This window comes from Callospermophilus lateralis, unplaced genomic scaffold (genome assembly GCF_048772815.1).
Source record: "Callospermophilus lateralis isolate mCalLat2 unplaced genomic scaffold, mCalLat2.hap1 Scaffold_94, whole genome shotgun sequence".
In the NCBI taxonomy this organism is placed as follows: Eukaryota; Metazoa; Chordata; class Mammalia; order Rodentia; family Sciuridae; genus Callospermophilus; species Callospermophilus lateralis.
In genome coordinates, this window is record NW_027517559.1 from 325,975 (window position 1) to 333,073 (window position 7,099).

The 7,099-nt window shown below is 43.3% G+C and overlaps 1 pseudogene; it reads left to right on the forward strand.

Annotated features, from left to right (window-relative positions):
* The first annotated feature begins 391 nt into the window (after positions 1-391).
* On the forward strand, positions 392-6,771 carry LOC143389309 (RWD domain-containing protein 4-like; annotated as a pseudogene).
* The last annotated feature ends 328 nt before the right edge of the window (positions 6,772-7,099 follow it).

The window sequence follows — 7,099 nt, forward strand, 5'->3', positions numbered from 1 at the left end:
AATAAAATAGTAAAATAAATAAAAACAAACAAATAAACTTTTGAATAAAGGCTAACTTCAAAGTCAATTTTTTTTAAGAATTTGAATCTTTTTTTTAAAATTTCTAATTTTTTTTTTAGTTTTAGGTGGACACAATATCTGTATTTATTTATGTTTTTTATGTGGTGCTGAGAATTGAACCCAGTGTCTCATGCATGCTAGGTGAGCGTGCTGCCACTTGAGCCACATCCCCAGCCCCAATGTCAATTTTTTTAAAACTGAGTAGTAACTGAACCCTTTTTAGCAGTGAAATCTTATTTTTGCCCTGTGACCCACATGTGTTGGGGACAGCCATGAACACACAATCAAGTTCAGCCACCACTGGCCCTTCACACATAGTGGTCACCAGGTGATGAAACAGTTCCCAACCAGTGAGCTCACAGCCCTGGGAGAGGTCAGAGAAGAGGCAGCTGCAGAGAAGGTCCGTAAAGACCCTGAGCAGATCCACCTGCAGGCTCGTGGGGCTCCTGCAGACCTGGGCAGGCCCTCCACACCCAGAGAGCACCCAGCACTGACCGGCCTCCACTAACGGAGGAAGGCTCAGGCGCATTCAGCGCCCACAGGCAAACCCAGGGTGACACCAAGGAGCAATGCCAGCGACCACCTTGGGCGTGTTTCTGACAGGACACCTCCTCCAGAAGAGCCATGGGCAGGTCCCTCAGGAGGACTTCAAGAGCCCTTGTTATCACAGGAGGTGACAGCTCCACGCATGGGACTGCCCCCAAGACAAAGGGACAAGACGTGAAGGTGGGAGATGAGGACACTGATGCTCCTGCTCCCCTGTTGGCCCCGGTAATGAGTTTGTTTGTGTGTTAGTTTTTAACATTAAAAAAATAGAAATGCTTATAGAATAAGGGTGTAGAGAAATAATATTTTTTGGTTTTTTTGTTTTGGTACTGGGGATTGAACCAGGGGCACTCAGCCACTGAGCCCCATCCCCAGCCCTGTTTTGTATTTTATTTAGAGACAGGGTCTCACTGAGCTGCTTAGTGCCTTGCTATTGCTGAGGATGGCTTTGAACTGGTGGTCCTCCTGCCTCAGCCTCCCAAGTTGCTGGGATTACCATACCTAGCAGGAAAGACATGTTTTGTACAGCTGTACAATGTGTTTGTTTTAACTTGTTATGGAAGAGTCAAAAATTTAAAAGGTGTATGAAGTAAAAGTCACAATAAGCTAATTTATCACTGAAGAAAGAACATTTTTTTTACAATGAATGCAGTACAGCCCAAGTGGGCAGGTGCTGGTCTACGGCAGAGCACCAACATCCTGGCCTTACTCCTCACTGCTCATGTGCTGACTACCACAGCAGCTTCCAGTCCCACACAGCTGTGCCACTTTACCCTTTATACTGCAGTTATACTGTGTCATTTTTGTACATTTAGATCCACGAATGCTTGGCATGGTGTGCCCATCGCCTGCAGCACGCAGTACGGGAGCAGGCCACCTGGGTTTGCAGTGCAGGGGCGACAGACTCTGCCACATCATCTGGGTGTGTGATGGACTGTGCATTTAGGTTGGTATCAGCAAGCACACTCTAGGGTGCTCCCACAGTGCAAAATTACCCAATGACACATTTCCAGAAGGTATGCCCATCCTTATGGGCCACATAATCGCATTTACCTTTAGGATGAGAAAGAAATTTGGCCTGGGTGACATGTGAAAGGACAGCATATTATAATTCATGAAATAACACAGCAGATGTTTATGTTAAAAACCAGATATAGATTAGTATTTAAAAACAGAACCTCTGAAGTCAGAGAGACCTGGCTACAGAGGCCCTCTTCATTATCCTGTGATCCTAACGTCTTTTTGTTTTAGAATTTTGTATCTGGAAAGAAGGCCAACCTTTATGTTGGATATTTAACACAGTTTCTGGGAGATGGTAAACAACAGTAGTTTTCTCGTAGGTTTATGATGCAATATGGTTTTATGGAAATATAAGTGACAGAAAGCACGTTGTTGATTAGAGGAATTCCTAGCATCCTGGTAATAATGATAATTATGTGGAAGACTCAGGTGAAGCTAGGATACCACTGTCAACTCCCACAGGGCGAGACTCTGCTTATGGAGGGGGATGCTGGCCTGCCTCCCTCTGTCCACACGTATGAACACAGAGGAATGTCACTGTCAATCCCTTACACAATCCCCGCTACCAAGAAAGTGTCAGAATTGTCCGCCATGTCACTCCTTCCTAATCACGTCAGTGCAGACGTCTATTTGATTGATGTCTGAGTCTGACTTCTCAAATGCCCATAATAGGCACATCCGAAAAGGAATGTGTGTATATTTTCTTTTTGGAAGGATGAAAAAGAAGCAGAGGAACAGTTTCCACTACTATCAGGATGTTCAAGGGACTGCTGATCAATAACATTAAGAGAAGGTTGGTACCCACAAGTAATGACCCTTTAAAATAAGATTTTGATACTTACAGTTGAATGAGCTCTATATGGAAGCCAAAATTTCTTTGTGCCTGTTTTCTGTCATGCCTGCATCTGTTAGGAAAGCGTTCTATTATGTGCCATTTATTTTTCTTCCACAGCTCTTGAAGTTCTGTGTCAAAAGAACAGGAGAATCAAATACCATCTTAGGACCCCTTGCTATAGTCAAGGGAAACATCAAAAGCATGAAGCCCACATTTGTACTTCTTTGGGGACAGAAGAAATAGGATTCTTTTCAGTACATGACTTTCCTGAAGGTGGCGGCAGAGATATGTATGTTCAGTCTCTCTGTGTTAAAAATAACATATCAAAAGACTAGGGGTCCCGGTGGGGTGACCAGCCATTGATGTATGCAAAACTCGTATTGACAAGACAATGTCACAGAGCGGAAATGGTGTCAGATAGTAATGCACTAAAACATGATTTTGAAAAGAAGAAAGTGAAATTATTTCCTTTCAAGCACACCATGTCTTAAAATCTCAGAATCCGTGGTGGAAGGCCATCTTAAACTGTGCCAAGCTCCAATTCAAACAGACCAAGGCGATCTTTTATGTGCGACCTCCAAATGGCTAAATAAATGATTCTAAGGCAGCTGGTTATAGCTGAGTGCCCAAATTTCTCTGTATTTCCCAAATCCTATACTAATGCACCAAGGATGTTTATACAATGCTACCTAGTTTCCCATAAAATATGGTGACATCTAGGTAGTGTCCCCAAAGTTACATTTGTTTTAGGTCTGCTGCCTTGAAATGTCCCTTACTTTCCTTGGTTTAATTTCTACTCAAGAGGGCTCTTAAAGGAATTCTGAAAATACCCTTTGCTGACACATCCTCTGTCTCATTGAGGACAAGGACGCATCCACCTGCTGTTTCAGTCTTAACTCGAGTGCTTGCTACACGATGGAGTGGAAATGTTACCAGTATCTGCCTCAGAACCGGGTCACAATGAAGACACCAGTTCCATTCAGCTGCTTCTAGCAGCTGAGGCTACGCTTCACAGATGCTGTGGACAGAGGTGTGGGGGACGGCATGTTCCTGGGGATGAGAACTAAGCTAGTCAATCTATAGTTATGGACCAGGACATTGAAAATTACTTTCTACTGTAAGATAGTTTTTTTCAAACTGACAGATGTTTATTGGCCATTTGTTTTTCATTTTCTTTAATAGTTTTATTGAAATATAATTTACATGGTCACATGTTTTAAAAAACAGATTATGTCATTTTTGAATGGATGACACATGTACATAAACACACTTTCAAAAGGTGCATGTGGAAAATAAGTCTCCTTCCTTGGTCAGTAGCAAGGCTTCACAGAGATGACCATGGTCACCTGTTCATATGTGCATTGTTTCATAAATATCTGATGCTTTCGAGCATGCACATACACGCATAAGTATGTTGTTTTTAAACAAAAGTGGTATGTAAAATATTGTATGTTGCATTGTGCTAACGTCTTTGGATTTTCGCTGAGTGCATCTCACAGACAGCTGGATGGGTCCCTGGGAGTGGCCACGGTGCTGGACTTCCTCACAGCAGCATGTTGCAGGTATTAGATATGTGAAAGGAAAACCATGGGATCATTTCCAGAAGCTAAGTGGCTGGGTCAAAGGGTACATGGATATCACATTCGGGTTGTGTTTGGGAACTCCACGGCAGGTATGTGAAGTTTGTGAGGTTCCTCTTCCTCTCCCCATCCTAGCTCATGCGTTACTGATCACTGCATTTGTCAAGACACATTAAAAGAATGTCAAATCAAACATAAGACTTTTCTTTGTGTGTGCTTGGGTTTGAATGCAGGGCCTCACACTTGCCAGGCAAGTGCTTACCACTGATCCACATCCCCAGCCTGCTAAGCGCTTTTAATATGTGTTATGTAACCATAGAGACATACTCCCAGCCAAGGAAGTAACTCTGGACCACTTCTAAGTCTAATCCATGTGGCTGAACCAGGGTCAAGGTGGCTTGTGTCAGCGCCATTCAGTCCCTTCCCAGTTCCTGCTGTGTGAGGTCAGTTGTCTGCATGATCATCCTGGCCTGAGTTTGGCCTGTTTGCTGGGAAAGGATTTTGTGTAGATTTCATCACAGGAAGCCAACACACTGGAGGTCCCAGTGGAAAACACAGGACGGGGATCCTCAGGCTCCCCCTTGTGCTGTGTCTGGGGCCTTACAGGACAGAACCAACCCTCAGCAAGGGCTACTAGGTGTCTTAACAGCAGCCCTCCAGGGGACACAGGAAGCTGGGCCAGGTACAATTTATGGCAGTGACTCTGTCCCTAACTCCCCCCTTCCTTTCTTACTTCTTTTTTACCACTTTAAAGAATAACTCCTATGGTGATGATGCCCTTCTTCTGAGTTCCCTGCTATCCCTCTGGATTCATGGTTTCCCTTGTTTCCAAAGGCTGAAGTAGGATTTGGTAGCAGCTGAGACTCTTGGAGGATTTGACGATAATATTCGCACTGTCAATGTTCATCTAAACAAACTTGTTGGTGGGCAGATTTCAGTCTCTGAGAATTCTTTTAACATCTTGGAAGGCCTGACCAATTTTTCTTTCAAATCTGCATTTCCCAGACCTTATGGAGCATTTGGCTCCTTCTAGAAATGGAGCTCTGGTCACAGGGTATCAAATTCAACACTACGTTCAAATATTGCCATTCATTAGTGGACCCATTCAAATATTGCCATTAATTAGTGAACATGTTTGAATATGGCCATTCATTAGTAAAATGCATAGCATATGTCTTCTATAATTTTTAACTGGTCTCTAATCCGTGTGACCTTATCATTTCAATCTGCTGCAAGGCATTAGACTCTGTAGAAATGATTAGACTCTGCCCTGGAAAATGTGAAATCCAAGCCATATGGCAATTTGAGCCCAATTTGTCCCACGTGCCTGTGGGCATCCTTATGCTCTTTAGCACAGCAGGGGAGACCAAATGCTTCCCCTGAACACCTGGGCCGGCCCTTGGCACCCTGGGGCAGGGCCAGCTCAACCATGTTGGGGAGCCTTGCTAGCATGTTTTGGAGGCTTTTATCTTTGGAGTTTCTTTTTCTTTCCAAAGTCATCAATGATAAAAAAAAAAAATCAATCAAAAATATATCTTGCAGAGCCTCTGCCGTTGCTGCCCTGCAGCCTCCTACTAGACGCCTGAACGCCCCACCTGCCACGGCCTCGGCCTTCCGCCCACTGCCCACCTAGTCCTGCTGGATGCTGCAGACCGCCGAGTGTGCACGTGAACTCGATTTACGGCTCCGAGGAGCTTACTCCCCACCCTGCATCAAAGGGGAATGTCCTGGCCTCCAGCCGCTGCCCTTGCTTTTTCTTAGTTGTCCTGAATACTGTCCGCCTGGACGAGGACCAGGAGATGGAACTAGAAGCATTCCGTTCTATTTTTGAAGGAGATGAAAGTTTCCGGGAATTAAGTCCAGTTTTATTTCAATATAGGCTGTGATAATGGTCCTGTGGTTATAAAAGAGAATGTTCTTAGGATACTTTACCCATGTATATTTGAAGACATTGCTTTCAAACTGTTCAACAAAAAACAAAGGAAAAATATCACACATGTTGGGAGAGTGGAAGTTGATTCTATGATAAAAAGGGAGAAATAAAGTAAATGGAACAAAAAGTACTTAGTGCATATATTTCGATAGGTGAAAATGGTGATCCCAAAGCCTTCTTAATAGAGATTTCCTGGACAGAAACCTATCCCCAAACACCTCCAATTATATCTATGAATGCTTTTTTAACAACACCATATCATCAGCTGTAAAGCAGAGTTACAGGAAGTTACAGGAAGCTGTGGAAGTGAATCTTGGAACTGCTATGACCTATACATTGTTTGAATATGCCAAAGACAATAAAGAACAGTTCAATGGGAATCATCATCCCATTGACTCTACAAAATCTATAAGCAATGTCATCTCTGTTGAAACTCCAAATACAGCTCCATCAAATAAGAAAAAAGACAAAAAGAACAACTTTCTAAAGCCCAGAAACGTAAACTGGCAGACACAACAGACCACGAAGGGGAACCTCCTCGAGGCTGGAACTGGGTTGATGTCGTGAAGCATTTAAGCAAAACTGGCTCTAAAGATGATGAATAACACTTGGAATTTGAGTCAAGGAAAGAGCATTCTTTAAAAAGTAAACTGGGTTCAACATCTTTCATTAACTATTTTCTGGTATTGAGGTGACTTTTTATAAAATGTAGGTTTTTTTGTATGTTTCTTACATTAAAAAATGTTGTCAGTGGAAAGTTCATGAAAAGATCTGGTTGTATTACATTATTTTCACAAACTTGCCTTAATAAAAGGTAAAATGTTAAAAAAATATCTTATGAAATAGTCCCATGCAGGCACAGAGGCTCATAGGGAAGGGACCGGGTGAGTTAAGTCAGGGGCAACGGCACCTGGAAATGGCATTTGCTTTTATGCTCATCACCTCTGTCTCTTCAGACAAAGAGGCCTAATCGGTGGCCTCTCTGCTAACAACTTGAACCCTAGCCTGTGCTCCTGGCCCCCTCTGAGCTGCATGCCGCCTACTGTGCCTTTCCATTTGGATGGGCTGCAGTCACTTCAAACTCAAGTCAGCTCTAATGCTGTGTGATCATTGAGGAGGTACCAG